Source organism: Myotis myotis, unplaced genomic scaffold (assembly GCF_014108235.1).
Source record: "Myotis myotis isolate mMyoMyo1 unplaced genomic scaffold, mMyoMyo1.p scaffold_m19_p_18, whole genome shotgun sequence".
Taxonomy (NCBI): Eukaryota; Metazoa; Chordata; class Mammalia; order Chiroptera; family Vespertilionidae; genus Myotis; species Myotis myotis.
This window is the reverse complement of record NW_023416322.1, coordinates 26,566,826-26,583,371: the sequence shown is the minus strand read 5'-3', so window position 1 is coordinate 26,583,371 and position 16,546 is coordinate 26,566,826.

Genomic DNA, 16,546 nt, shown 5'->3' with positions numbered 1-16,546 from the left:
GGGGAAATAAGGTTTGCCAACAGTGGGAGTAAGCCTGGAGACTGTAAATAAGTGTCTGAAGTGTTTGGGAACACACAAAACTCCAGTCAAGATCACCTGGGTGTAATTTCAAGCAGGCCATTCAAGAATATGATTTTAATTTAGTAACTGGAACCCAACTGATTGCACTTTATATGGAGAAAGAGTTGAGTGCACAGAAAACAGAAAAGGGAAGTGCAATTGGACAGACTAGAGACAGGGAGTCAGGAAACACAGACGCTCAGTCCCTATGAGGTGTTGTGGGCAATGATTCTTCACCCACAGCCCTGCCTCTAACATGAATAGGGAATTCTGCTGAAGATCACGCAGTATTCCCATTTATTTTCATTCTCTGTTCACTAAGTGGCATTTTCATTATGAACTGTTCTAATACTGAAAGGATGATGGTACCCTAGATGGGGAAATATCATTATTCTCTAGACCCTGGGAGGAATATCTCCCAAAATAAGTGGAGAAGGGGAAGTCTATTGCATTGATAAACCCACTCTCCTGTGAGATTATTGAGACAGGCTTCCCAGGACTGATGACAACAGAGGTACACTGACAAGGTGAGGGCCAGATTCAGAACTGTTCACCTGTGAGGACTCCTTCCAGTAACTACATTGAATACTTGATCTTTCTGAGTCATTATTTGGAAAACAATATGTTTAGAATGGGATAAAACGTAAATACATATTTTCAACCTTTCTCCTTCCCTGACATTAAAAACTTCCCTGACTCTAACTTGGCCAACTTCAGGCTGTTTCTTTCCCCCACTCTGCTACATTGTCCTGATTTGTTTGAATAGTTTTTGAGATTTTGTGATGAAGAATTGACAATTAGGGGAGCAAGAGGAAAAAAATAGTTTTTTGTAAAGACGTGAAAAGAGATTAGCTGTGGTCTGTGAGAAAAGTGAATTGGGATGAGAAATGCCAGTCATAACATGGAAAAATCCCCCATATTATTATTGATACAGATTTTTGTGTTAGAGTGACTCCTTTTAGAGACTGAAGAACCTTTTTGTAAATCAAATCACCTCTCCAAACTCTTATTGTGCCATAGATATGAAATTTCATTAATAAGGTTTGGTGAAATGAGTGGGTATTAAATGAAGTTGAACAGGCTGAAAGAGATTATGGTTTAAATATAGGTATGAGTTTCCATTGCAAATACAACAGTCCAATACAAAAATATAAAATAAAAATGAGTGTCTACTGTGGGCAGCTAACAGCTGAGTGGGTGAGTTAATATATTCTCCATCCATGGATATAAGAGTAGAAAATCTATTTAAAAATAGAATAAATCTAAGCCTGCTTAGAACTGAAAAGTTCTGGAAGGAGTTGATAAGACAAACTATCTGACCTTGGCTTTCCTAATCTTTAACTGTATGATTGATCTTGATGGAAAGAAAAAGCAGCAGAGAAACTGTCAGGAGCAGGCTCAAAGCTGCCAGTACCTAACACCGTGAAGCACTGTCTTCATCCAAATCTAGAGCATTGCTTTGTACAAGGAAGAGCTTAAAAACATCTCAGGAAAAGATTTAAGAAAGTACTCTTCTTTTTTAGCAAAAATGTGGTTACCATAGGCCACTACTGTCAGAAGCAGAGGACACCATGCTGGCTAATGGAAACCAGATGCTCTGGGAAAGGAAGCCATGGATAAATATGAATTATTCTCAACTGAATGACCTTCAATTATCTCCCTTATTGTTGAGCCCTGGTTCTCTGCCATAATCTTCCTTTGGGTACCTTGAGAACAACAAAGGGACTACATTATAGAGTGATTTATGGAGGACATGTACAAGGGTCATCTATGGTACGTGAGAGAGAAAGGGAGGGAGACAGAGCTAGAAAGACAGAGACTGGGAATTCACTCAAGATCAAAAATAAAAACACAGGAAATAAAGTTATGTGAACAGAGACCTGGCTAAGAGCCAGGAGTCCTGAGTTCCAGTCTTTATTTTGGTATTGACTCATTGTGACATGTTGGGCCTATCCAAAATACGTTTATTATGATCTAATCTCTTAGGGTCATTATGACAAGATTCTCGCACCATTGCAAAATGGGGCTTGTCTTTGCAGATTTCCAGGAATACTGGAGACTTGGTAGTAAGATGATTACTTTTACTTCACACAAGCTCTATAATCTTAGGTTTGTTTGTTTCTTTTTTTTTTTAATCCTCACCCGAGGCTATTTTTCCCTTGATTGTCAGACAGAATGGAAGAAAGGGAGAGGGAGAGGGGGAGGGAGAAGGGGAGGGAGAGGGGGAGGGGAGGGGGAGAAACATCAATGTGAGAGAGGCACATCCATTGGTTGCTTCCTGCATGTGCCCTGACCTGGGGTGGGGAGTGAACCCATAACCAAGGTACAAGCCCTTGACCTGGAATTAAACCCGAGACCCTTAGGTCCATGGGCTGACATTCTAATTACATACAAAACTGGCCAGGGCTCCTTTTTATCATATGATATCCTTACCCATGGTTAAACATCTTGAAGATGCCAAACATGTTGTAGATGTCAAGGCTGAATAGTCATTTTCTTGTCCCCAAATTGAACTTGTTCTTAACCAACTTCCTTTACCAAACCAACTTATTCATCTCAATGACTTTATTTTGATAGATACTGCATGCCTCTTTCAACCTGGGGGAGGTGACGATGTGGTGGAAGGAACTCTTCATAGTAAGCAAACTATTTATGGAAAATATAATCTTTAAGAGAAGGTTCACTTGCAGACTCACTCAACCTCTTTCATTGGATTTTGCTAATTTTTTCTCAACAGTTTCACCACCCACAAGAACACCTCCACCTGTATATCTTACCAAACTCAGACTTCTCATTGACTGCCGGAGTCCATTCATTGTCTTCACTAGCTGAGTTTAGACAGAAACCCCCAAAAGCTAGTAACCTTTGAAGTCCTAGCAAAGGTCAGGACTGCGAACCACCCAGTTAATTTAGGTAATAATAGTTGAAGCATCCCCACCTTAGTTCCCTTAATTCCTTAGATACTTATGTAGATCCTTGTTGATTATTGTTGATCAGATACTCTGCCTATTCCTGGAAATCATCTATTGATGAGCTAATCAGATACTTTGTCTATTCCTGGAAGTTGTCTGCTGATCTGTGTGTCATTGAAACCTCCTTACCCTAAGGGCTACTCCAGATCAATAAAAGATTGGAGCAGCCTGAGCATGGGTGGAAGTCCTTCGGGACTTGCCCGCCTGGTCCCCCAATATTGCAAAATTATTTCGTGTCTTTTTCTCTCATTTGTTGTGCGGCTCCTCTTTCAGATACTGAACCCTACTCCACGCAGAACGTGGAGGGAGTGTTACTCGACAATTGACAAAGTTAAATTCATCTTGTTTCTTTTTCTTCACCCACCCCAATTCTGTCTCCCTTTCTCTTTTCTTCTACTTTAAAACAATTTCTTTTTTCCTGATCTACTTCTCTTAATGATTCACAATTTTTCCAGAAACCCAGGTTTGGTAGGGTTTCCTCTTATTAAGTTTACTGATTCTTGTACAATAACTCTCAAGAAATCAGAGAAGATTTACTTTAGGGTCCTTGACTGAGGCCTAAGGCTAAGAGGTTCTCTGGGAAATGAATAACAAAGACCAGACCTCATCCACTTTCACATTCTCAACAAATGTCTCTTCATTAATTTTCTCCTCTGTTTCCTAGATAGAAAAACTTCCCTTTGGGTATTTTCTGAAAACAGGTAACATGCTATTATTTCGTCTATCTTAAAAATCCCCCCGCCCCAACAGAAACAAAACAAAACAAATACAACTCAGTTTCCTAGGACTGCAATAACAAAATGCCACAGACTGGGTGGTTTAAACTACATAAATTTATTTTCTCACAATCCTGAAGTCTAGAAGTTCAAGAGTTAACAACTTTAAGAAGTTACTGGGTGGGGCTAAGTGGGAGAGATCAACCAAAGGACGTGTATGCATGCATATAAGCATAACCAATGGATATAGACACCAGGGGGATGAGGGCATGAGTGGGGGATGGGGGGACCATGGGGGAATAAGGACACATTTGTAATACCTTAATCAATAAAGGGGGGAAAAAGGAAGTTACTGGGTTTGGTTTCCCCTGTCTCTCCTTGGCTTGCAGACCACTGTGTTCTCACATGGTCTTCCCTCTGTGTTTGAGCACATCCCTGGTGTCTGTACAGTGTCTAGTCTCCTTTTCTATAAGGAAAAACAGTCATATTGGCTTAGGGCCCACCATAACAGCCTCATTTTAATTTAATAACCTCTTTAAGGGACCTATATCCAAGTATAGTCACATTGTTAGATACTGAGGGTTAGGGCTTCAACATATGAATTTGGGGGTGAACATAAATCAATCCATACCACAAAACAATAAAATAACCCTGACAGTCTTTTTACCCTACTTCTCTCTCATACTACCATCTCATTTTCTGCTACCCATTATAGAAAAACTTCTCAAAAGAGTTGTAGATGTTTGCTTTCTCTCTCCAAATTTTACCTCCCATTCTCTCTTAACTCCTCTCCATTCAGCCGTTTGCTTTCATCAGCCCACCAAAATTACTCTGGTCAGGGTCACTAACAATCTTGATGATAAGTCCAGTGTTCATTCTCAGTGTTAGTAGGGACTTAGTTTGTGTTTGTGTTTGCTCAACAGAAGAATGACTATGAAAATTTAACCATAGTGCAACCCAAACATAGCAAAATGGCCAGTAGAGGCATAGCTCCATGTGATTCATTAGTGTCATATTGGCACTTCGATCTCTGTGATTACAAATAAAATATTTCTTACACAACAGCTTTGGCCAAAAGGCCAAGTTATTTCAGTTAAGCAAATGTATGAGAAGAAACACCAACAAAAATAGGTTTTCCAAATATTCCTTGACATTAAATTCAAAACTTCACTTCAAATGTGAGCCACAAACTCTACAAATAGAATATCTGAGGAGGCCCAAATGTTGTATCTGAATGATCTTTGAGACACTAAGCAACTTGAATGTTAGGTCCATTCTTTTGTTTGAAAAAGCACTTCCCATCTTTCCTCTCTCCCTCCTTCCCCTCCTCCTTTCTTTCTTTCCATCGATAAACATTTAATGAGGACCTCCACCCTGCTAGATACTATACCAGATGCTTTCATATTAGTTTCTGTCAGACCAGTTTTTACTTGTTCGTTTTTCCTATGAAAGCTTCACTGTCAATGATGATGGACAAGAGCCCTGAGTCAAGTGCCATCCAATTGCTTTATGAAGTTCTTATACGAAAGCTCATTCTTGCTCCAGCCAGGGCACATACAAGAATCAACTAATGAATGCATAAATAAGTAGAACAACAAATCAATGTTTCTCTCACTCTCTCCTTTCTCCCCTTTCACTAAAATCAATCAATCAATAATAAAAATTAAAAAAAACCCACTCTTGAACCAGAGAGGTACTATTGTAAAGCTTTTCTAGGCACTAGTACAGTGAGAATTCAAAAGAACATGATAATTTGAAGGGCTGGAATAATTTGCCCCATAATTTGGCAAGACTTGAGTTCAGGTATCCTGCAAAAAACAATAAACTTTATTCTACAGATGGTGGCACTAGAGGTTTTAAAGCAAGAAAGTAATGTAGTTAGTTATATAAACTAGAAAGACCATTACTAAAGTACTGCTTCCCATTTAGAGAATGGAAAGGAGATAATGAAAGCCCACTGCCAGCCTGCCAAGGAAAGAGAAATGGGAAGGAAGCTTTATTTTCTACCCAGTGAACCCTTGATAATACTGAGAAGCGCAGCTCACAACTTGAGAGGCAAACCAGAGGCCTCTGCTTCTCTCAATTACTCCTGACAACCGATGGAAAAAAGGCAAACCCTCACCTCCTGTGGTCACCACTGATACTCAACTGGGAATCTCACTCTCAGTAGCTACACATTTTCCTAATCATTCATCTCAACTTGACACTAGGTTCTCTTGCCTTTCATGGGAAAGGTCTTGGGAGGCTGTAAACCTATGAGGTTGAGAAAAGAATGTGTTGCACTAAATGGGGAAGAAGAGGAGCCACAGATTTCCAACTTTCATAGCTTGTCTGTCTGTTCAAACTGTGCTGCAATGTGCTCGTGAAATCATTGGGTGGGCCTTGTTTCCAAGGAAATAAAGAGGCCACAGAACCTCCCAAGTGAGTGAATGGTTTCCAGATAGTCAAGTGTAGCAGCCTTCTGGCTTCATGAGCTGGATGTGCTTGGCGGTTTTTCCATGCGGCTGGCAAATATCCTGATGTTAGCAAAGCAAAAGGCAAATCTTTGGGGAGCTAAAGGACGTGTGCACATGCCAGTATTTTTGACAAATGCTCAGTTAATTGTATTCTATGATTCATCTCCTGAGACACCATCTTTGAACCAAGAACTACCTCCTCCCACCATCCAGGACCCCAGGGGAGACCTCAGGATTACACACATTTGGGCCAAGCTTCCACCCCTCAGGAAATGGAAGATCAGCCCCTGGGGTTGAAAGAATGATGGAGGGCCTGGGAAAGCAGAGAAGTCTCCTGAGTGACAAAGAAGACAAACTGATACAAATAAAGCCAGTGAATTTCTATGCCAATATGACAAACTCAGAATTTCTCATAAGGATACCAGCAAATGGTCATCAAAAGAGGATTGGGTAAATTGATGAAAAATTCGGATTATCCATAACTGGTAAATAATTTAGTATTTGGAAACCTTACCATTCCAGGGTGGAATTCAATTTGGGATTCACTTACTGGAAATCGTGATGTATACAGTGGGTTCCAAAACAAATCATGTGTGTGTTGAGGTGAAACAGAGATTTCAGCTGTGAAACCCATGACCTTCGTGACTGTTTTCTTTCAGCCCTTTTACAGTTTTCCCTATGTTTCTGCCTACATCTTTCTCTAGTTATGTTCTGCTTCTGCCATTTGTTCACCAAGTATTTATCGTGCACTGCGCACGATTTCAACTTATTCTGCTCTTGTTGAATTGAAAAGGTTTATAAGATGTATCCTCCCGAATGAATACTACTTGGATCAGAATCTTGCCTGTAACACAGCAGATGTTGGTTATTTGAATAATACACTAGAACGGTAAAGAGTTCCAGTTCAACTTTTACACTGCTCTAGAGATTGGCTTCAGTGGAAGAAAATTGTGATTTATTTTTGTTAAAGGTTTGAATCAAGAGATTTATGCATTAAATATAAAATGTAACCACTCTATAGGATACTTTCTTGTTATTTCCACTAAAGGTTGATTTTATGAACAATGACAACTATGATTTGCTAAACCAATTTTACAAAAAGATCTGCTATCTGAATAAGTTCCAATAAAAAACTAAAATGCTGAGTTGCTGATTTAAGGATTAGATATTCATTCTCTTGAAATCCAAAACTCTCAAAAGAAGAAAAACTTTCTTGAAAAATAATTGAATTTAAAAGGTATTGAAATCATAAAGGTGAGGGAGATATAAAGTTGGGTAATGAATTGTAAACATCTAGGAAAATCTGTAAATAAACTTCAAAAACTGTTAAGGGAGTAAGAATAAAAGAGAAGACAGTAACAACAATAAGCAAAGAAATGTGTCATCAAAAAGTAAATGAGTCAGACAGGAATTAAAATTGGTGAATTCAGATTTTTAAAGCTGACCTAGAAATTCAATAAAAGAGATGGAATAAAATGAAATAAAGGCAAGGAAAAGAGTCTCAGAGAAAGGAGAGGAAGGCAAGAAAAGAGACTGATTTTTCCTTAATAAATAAATTTTAAAAGATAAAAAATTTATTTTGAAGAATTATGTTGACCTCTGGGTGTGTGTGTGTGTGTTTTTCATTTGTTTTAATCAAGAGACAAGTGGGTCTTTCAGAGATATTGACCAGAAAGGTTTATTGGATAAAAGATATCACTGCAGCCCTGAAATTAGTACAAGGCTATTTGTATATGGAGTATACTTTAAGAAGCAGTAGTAAAACATTCTGGAATGCTTTCTTTGAAAAAAAAAAAGAAGAAGAAGAAGACATAAAAAGCCCTCAATGAAGCCTTTTCAGACATGTGTCTTGGGCTTTTGTTGCTGAACTCTTCCATATTAACAAACCAAGTTGCTCTTCCTTTCATTCCTTTGGCCACAGGACAGATGCAATTCACCAAAGTCTCTACCACAGACATTCTCAGATGGTGCTAATAAAAAGAAGAAACCCAAACCAGAATTGGTGGTCCACATCGTGAGAGTTGCTAAACATCATCACAAAACAATAATTATCTTGCTGCATTCTTAGTGGCTCAACATTCTGAAATGCAAATGTTAAGAGCATATATTCTGGAAGATGTTGCTAATGGGAGCTCATGTTTTGTGTTGGGTGGTCTCCTGTTGTGCCTGGTGGTCTTGTTTCTGCCTGCTCTGACAGCACTAATGGTTTCATGTAGGCCCCATCCTACACAGTATTCACTCGTCCTTCTTTAGTAATGCATGACAAGTCATAAAAAACAGACTACCCAGAAATGACACTGCAAGTATTCCAGACGTTTTGTCTCTTGGTGGTGACAGTTCCAAATCAAGTTGGCTCAGTGTTTAAGTAAAAGCATTTTTCTAAGAGGCAGCTTAAAATACAGCCTTGGATCTAGAAAATCAAACAGGGCTCTTCTTGCCTCTTCCATCATTGCTTGAAATAAATATTCAACTGTTGGACCTCAGCTAGAAACTTATAATTGATGATGCAGAATGAATCCAACTCTCTTTCCCCAGATGCAAAGAACTCATCTGTTGTTTAGAGAGACTTCACTAGTTTTTAATAAGCATAGGCAGACTCTTAGAGACTTTTGTCACACTCATTTAGGATTTATTTCTCAAGGTTCTACAAAGAGTAGCAAAGGAAGGTCATAGCTGCTCAGGATGTCAATATAACATCTGTTCAGAGGATCAAAGTCTCACATACCCCAAATTAATTCAGGCAGCTATCCCAGTTTTAACTAGGGTAAGAGGGTACTGGAACATTCTTCAGCATAAGCTGACCTGCAACTCTGTCCTTATCAGACCAAAAACTTAGTATCAATAGAATTTTGGGGTCGTCAATTGGATTGCGTTTGGAAAACCCCTTCCAGGTCTCCAAAAGCCACCCCTTTCAGAGTGATCTGCTAACTCCTTCAGCAGTTACTATCTTTACTTAAAGGAGAAATCTCAGCTGGAAAATTCCATTTATGAAAATTATTGAGCTTAATTATAGTGTGCTCTCTAAAACCTTTGGTAAAAGTACTCTATAATTGTAAAACCCATAACACACACTTTTTTGAGGAACTAGTATTTTGTTAAGCTATTTTGTTAAGTTAAACTTTTAATTTTTTTAGTACTTCTGTACTGGTGATAAATGATGGAAATAACTCTGTGTTGTATGGGAAAGGGCTAGTGGCATGGCAGGACATTGTTTCAGAGTCAGTTTCTGGAACACACTTCTAATCCAAAATTCACAGCACTACTAATTTATTCCTAAAGGCACCCAAATTCTTAATGAAATAAAGATCTGGACTCCTTTGGCCAAGTCTATTCAAAGCCCTCCATTGAACCCTTCCTACCTTTGTGGACTTCTCTCCACCAAGAACCCCTGGTTTCAGCCCTGGATTTGGATATCACTCTCCTGTCTCTCAAGTACTTTTTCAGCAGCTTCCTCCTGCCTTTCATCTGCCTTGATTCTTCCCTGTCCCCTCTCCTCTACCTGCCACCACCCACACCTGCACTAGTCTCCCCCATTAAAACAAAAACTTCCACTAGTTATTCATGTTCCGCCAAGTGTTACATTCTCGATAAAGAGTGCCCCAACCCACTTACGAAGTGATTCACCTCTTTTATCGAAATCCCAAATTACTTTCTAATCAGTGCCACTCCAGAGAAAAAAGTACTCTCTCATGCAGTATAGTCCTTTGTGCACATTTTTCTTATTTCTTCCACCAGAATAGACATTCTTGGTGGCAAAAAAACTAGACTTGTTTGTTCCTGAATTATCTACAGTACTTAGCACAATGCCTAGCACATTTTAAGCCCTCAGTAAATATTTGAAGAATGAACAGTCAGCTAATAGGGCATCACAAAACCTAATGATTTTCTTTCCTGAATAATAATGCTTAAAATGAAAGTAATAAAGCAGCTGACATTACTGAGGACTTACCAGGTGCCAGGCAGGGCTATAAGTACATCTATTTATTGCCAGGGCAATCCTGTAACTTGGATGCTATTATCATTTTTATTGGGGAAACTGAGGCAGAAAGCTTAGAAAATTTGCTCAAGTTACACAGAATGGAACATGAAAGGGCCAGGATTAAAACCCAGGCAATCTGCCTCCAGAGCCTCCCCTCTTAATTTCTTCACCAACTTCTTGCTCCTTTCAGCTCTGCCCTAAGTATTCCAAATAAATAAAGTCTCATGCGGGTACCTTGTTTCCCAGTTAATGAAAATATTCATGTCCTCGTTTGAAAAGACCACATGTGTTGCAGTTACCAGCAGTGAGTGAGACTTTGGCCATCCTCAAAGAGAGGCACGGTGTCTGCTTGATAAAAGCCATAATTTCCCTGACCTGCTCTGGGCCTGGCCCCCTCAGAGAAAATGCAGGCAGACACTTGGCAACCGGGCTCTCCTAGACTCTCAAGCACAGAGCTGTGTTAGTGTTGGCAGTGGGGGACGGTTTGCTTCCTCCCCGTTTCATGAACTGTCACATTAGCCTCTTTGATCCTCCCAGGGTCGTGAGTGTGCCAAAATCATTACTCCACGTTCTTGCTGTTTCAGATAATTGCCAGAGAAAACGCTACGGTCAGTAATGACCAAGGTAGGGAAATATTGCTCCCTACACGGTATACCGTTTATATATTGCATACTCAGAAAGGCTCCAGGGTGGAGGCACTGCTTATTTTTATTGTCCCAAAGCCATGAAAGGGAAAAAGGGAATGAACAGAAATTGATACATCTGGAACAAGAGCCAGGCATGATTTACTCACATTTTTACCTGACCTGAAATTGCTTACTTAGAAAAAAGAAACATTATAAAGACTCAGGAAAATGTCATGAATCAGAGCCAGCACGATTTCACATTGGGGTTCCATAAAGAAACTGTCCAGGAAAATCAAATGAGCCAAAGGTAGTCCTGTCACCATGACCATCACCATGGCAACAGTTTCACAGTGGGCTTCGGTGTGATGGCCCTGCCTAGGAGACTCAAACATTTAGGCTTGCAAATGGATGACAACCTGCTGGCTCACTTGAAACTGTCCTTACTAGGGCAGAGGTGAGCACTGACTTGGGAAAATTACAGACAAGAGACTTTCACCTAAACACTTCTTTATTGCCTCAAAAATGGCTTTGAGCTAACCACATACGACGTCACTGAAACACACAACTACAGGAAGTTACAAAAGAAAAAAAATGTTGATTAAAGCCTTCCATTCTGCTTTCATGGTTCCTTTACCTCGTGTTCTTGGCACTTTATAAGCAATATGAGCACAGTTATGAAGCAATTAGATAATAAATGCTATTCTTATAGCTACCAGCTGGAAGAGACTTTAGAGACCATCAACTTTTTTTCTTCTTCAATTAACTAAACTCCAGGCTTTATTTGAATTTCATCCTTTTTCCCATTAAGGTCCGTTTTCTCTGTTCCAGGATTCAATCCAGGACAGCACATTCCATTTAATTGTCATGTCTCCTCTGATTTGTGACTGTTTCTCAGACTTTCTTCTTTGTTTAGTGACCCTGTCAGTCCTTAGGAGTACTGGCAAGGGACCCTGTGGAACGTCCTTCAGTCTGACTTTGTCTGATGTCTTTCACATGGGTAGGTTGAGGTTTTGGGTTTTTGGGAAGACAACCACAGGGGTGAAGTGCCCTTTTGATCACATTATATTGAGAGTTGATGACATTACTGTGATATTAACTTCCACCCCTTGGTTAATGTCCTGCTGCCAGGTTTCTCCAGTATAAAGTTACTGTTTTCTTTTTCCTTGTTCTATTCTTTGGAAACAAGTCACTAAGCCTAGGTCATTTTACAGGTGTGTCTTCAGGAAGGGCAGAGACAAGCTTCACATCTTGGAGGGGGGAGTATCTGCATATATTATTTGGAATTCTTCTGGAAGAGGGACTTGACTTTTCTCCCCCATTTCAACTCAGTTATTTATTTATTCCAATATGTACTCATGTATATTTATTTTATATTTTGACTTACAATCCAATACTATGCTATTTAATTTGTTGATCAACGTGCTCCAACTTCAACCAGTGGGAGCTCCTTCAGGTATGGGCTTCTGCATCCTTTTGACACATTCCCATCTGTTTGTTTGGTGAGCACAGCCTTTGTTGTACTGCAAGGTTCTCTAGGCTCATCTTCTATTTTACCTGCCCTAGCTCTAGCATCAGGTATTTCTCCAAGGAACCCTGGTTTCTTTTGTCCAAGAATGGTGTTTAGAGACCATCAGTTTTTTTTTGTTTGTTTTTGTTTTGTTTTTTAAAAATATATTTTATTGATTTTTCACAGAGAGGAAGGGAGAGAGATAGAAAGCCAGAAACATCGATGAGAGAGAAACATCGATCAGCTGCCTCCTGCACATCTCCCACTGGGGACGCGCCCAGGTACATGCCCTTGACCGGAATCGAAACTGGGACCCTTCAGTCCGCAGGCCGACGCTCCATCCACTGAGCCAAACCGGTTTCGGCAAAGAGACCATCAGTTTTTAACTCCTACATTGGTCAAACAAGGATGCTGAGAGGCGAATAGGGAAATAAATTACCCAGGATGTGATGCTGAGTAAGTGGCAGGCAGGGATTAGAAGCTGGCTCTGACTCCTTGTTCAATAGTCTTTACTCCATCCAGTCTTTGTCATGTGCTTTCCCAGCTACCTGTGTGCTCCTGGAAGGTAGGAAGTATATTTCTTGTGCTTTGTGAAATCTCTATTGTGCCTTCTATAGTGTTGAACATAGATCACAATAAATTCAGCATCCTCATTCAGCCTCACTTTTCTTTACCCAGATCAAACCCTCATCAATTCTCCCCTAAACTATTGAAATTTCCACGAATATGGTGGTTTTCTTCTTCTCTAATCCATCCTACTCATTGTTGCAAAATCAAGAATGCAAAAGAATACAAAAGCAGCCTGGCCAGTGTGGTTCATGAGCATCAACCCATGAACCAGGAGGTCACAGTTCAATTCCCAGTCAGGGCACATGCCCGGGTTGTGGGCTTGATTCCCAGTAGGGGGCATGTGGAAAGCAGATGATTGATGATTTTCTCTCATCATTGATGTTTCTATCTCCCTCTCCCTCTCTCTTCCTCTCTCTGATATCAATAAAAACATATTTAAAAAAAGAATGCAAAAGCGGAGTTTTCATCATCTGTCACCCAACACCATTTTGTAGAAAAAAACTAAATTCTACATTCTATTCTTTTTTCCCATTTCTCTCAAACTTTGAAGTCTCCTAAGATCATCTTAGCAAATATTACTACATGATATGTTGTACAGAAAGGAGGAACCTCTCAGATATAGTCTTTCTCAGCTTTCATCTTTCCATCACCAATTCCATCTCCATTCTCCACCAACTTTATATTTTTCTTTCCTGTTCCAGAATAAGTCCCTACTTTTTCATAGGTTTTATCCAGTGCTCTTGAGTCTGATTTTTCTGGAATAGTGCTCCATTAGTTATCATCTTTGAGACTTACATTTCTATTCTGTTGTTTTTGACTGGCTCATTCCATTCAACATGTTTATAGGCTGAATTCTTTTCCACCCTAAAAAAAAAAAAAACCTTCAAAAATCTTCCCTTGCCAAAACCAGTTTGGCTCAGTGGATAGAGCGTCGGCCTGCGGACTGAAAGGTCCCAGGTTCGATTCCGGTCAAGGCGAATAGGGAAGCAGCACTGGCCGGGCTGCTTTTGTATTCTTGATTTTGCAACAATGAGTAGGATGGATTAGAGAAGAAGAAAACCACCATATTCATGGAAATTTCAATAGTTTAGGGGAGAATTGATGAGGGTTTGATCTGGGTAGAGAAAAGTGAGGCTGAATGAGGATGCTGAATTTATTGGGATCTATATACCTGGGTTGCGGGCACATCCCCGGTGGGAGATGTGCAGGAGGCAGCTGATCGATGTTTCTCTCATCATTGATGTTTCTAACTCTCTATCTCTCTCCCTTCCTCTCTGTAAAAAATCAATAAAAATATATTTTTAAAAAAAATCTTCCCTTGCCCTTTCTTCTTCACGTCCCAGGATTTCTCCTTTCATTCACCCTCATATTACTTAAAAGAAAAGGTCTCCACTCACAGTTGCAACTTTCATATTACTATCGACTGGTTAGATTTATCCCACCTGGATTCAGATCCTCCACCATGATCTGATCATCAACAGTATCCCTATATCTTGAATGATCTTTTTAAGATTTTTAATAACTTCATCAGGCATGGTCACAGTAGAAAACAGCACATTAAAGGGTGTAATCTTAACAAAGGGAATTTTAGTGAAGTGAAATAACCCTGCGGGGAGGTTAAAGGAGCCAAAGGAGTGGTGAGGTGTCCAGGGATTAGCCAGAGCAGAAAAGACCTGAAACCATAAGTGGAAAGAGGAGTGTTACCAGAAACAAACAAAACCTGGAACAATCTGATCGGAGCTGTGGCCTTAGTAGAGGAGCACCAGTCTTTGCCAAAGCCACTGGCCAGCAGAAAGAAGAGGAGAAATTCCTTACTTGCCTCTACTCTTACCCTTTGATGTCCTGCTGATGTCTCCATTAGTTAACCCAAACTTAACAAAGGGCAAGAAAGCCCAGAAAATGCAGTTTGTAGAGAGCAAGGCAGAGAAGGGTGGATAATGGATTTGGGGGTTGGAGAAGCAAACAGAATAAAGAGCATAGTCACTTATCTGATTAAACATTTGGGAAGAATGTTAAATTTATGCTCACTTAAAGTGTTCCCACTCTCTGATCTGGTTTCTTTCAATAATGCATTCATTTAAAAGAATAATGTGCACCTACTATGATGAGAGCACTGTGCTAGAGACACTGGAGATCCAGCGGTAGAGAGACAAGTACCATCCCTTCCTTCAGGAACCTTATGTTTAGTCTACTCCACCAGCTGGTCTCTGAGCCTCCACATTTGACCTTGGTGTTCCTCAAAATTCTCTCATGGGGTTTCCCCTCTGTGGAGCCCTACTCATTCAAAGCTTTCGTTCTCACCTCGATGCAAGGACTTCCCTATCTCTGCTCTAAACTCAGCCTCTTTGGCTTATTAGCAAAGGATTCAAGGCCCTCCATATACTGAGCTTAACCCTTTTACTCCTTTCTTTCTCTTGCATTCTCTATGCTCCTCCCACCTAAAAGATCCAAGTCAGGGTTTTTGTTTCATTGTGTTTTAATATAATCTGTTTTATTCCCTGATGCAGCTCAAGTGCCTATAATAGTATCTGACACATAATGGACACTGAATAAATATTTATTAAACAATGACTGCATTGCTTCCATGGAATCAGATTACTTTCTACTCCCCAAACATATGACCTTGCTTATTTCTGTCTCTTTGCCACATAAATTTTCTTGCATCATCTCCACCATTGGTAATCAAATCTTCCTTCAAGACCCACCCAACTCAAATATTTCCTCTATGAGCCCTCTTAGATACTGCCTAATTAGAATTAATCCATTTTACCATTATTTTCTAAGCTTAGGTAATACAAGAAGATAATACAAGTACTGCCATTATACCTTATTTATATTTCTGCTTCATCACTACTATGTCATGCCATATATTCTAGTTATATATTTTTTATCCAGCTTTATTAAGGTATAATTGACCAATAAAAATGGTACATTTTAAGGCGTACAATATAATTTTTTACATTGTGAAATAATTACCATAATCAAGCTAATTAACATATCCATCACCTCACACGATTATGATTTTTTAAAATGGTGAGAACACTTATATCAACTCTTTTAAGAAAAATTCAAGTATACAATACGGTATTATTAACTATAGTCACCATGTTGTACACTGGATTTTTAGAACTTACTCATCCCACTGAACTTTTGTACCCTTTGACCAATATTTCTTATCTCCTCCCACAACGCTAGTTACCTAGGCTACTTATTCATTGTTATCCATCCCCCACCTCTCCACAGAGCCTGTCAAAGTGCTTTGTTAAATTTAAAAAGATAAGCATGAAGTCATAACCCAAATTTACAAATTAGCCTCTCCCAGTCATTTAAAATATTTAACATCTGTTCATATGCATTAGTAATGTGTGTAAAAATTCCAGGTGCCTCCTTGGCAGGGAAGTGAGGTGGTATTGCATCTTTCACTTGGTAGCCCCTGAGTCCCAGGAGGTATAGCTGAGAGGCCAACGTCAGGTGGCACCAATGAAATGCACTTCAAGGCTCTGCTATTAACCAGCCCTCAATTAGAATGGCCTTCTGAATTTTTAACACTGATGTCATACAAGCCTATCTGTGCTCTGAAATTTACATGACTCAGCTTTAATGAACTCAATTATGTTAATAGGGAGCCACATTGATCCAGCTCCATATCATTATGAAAAC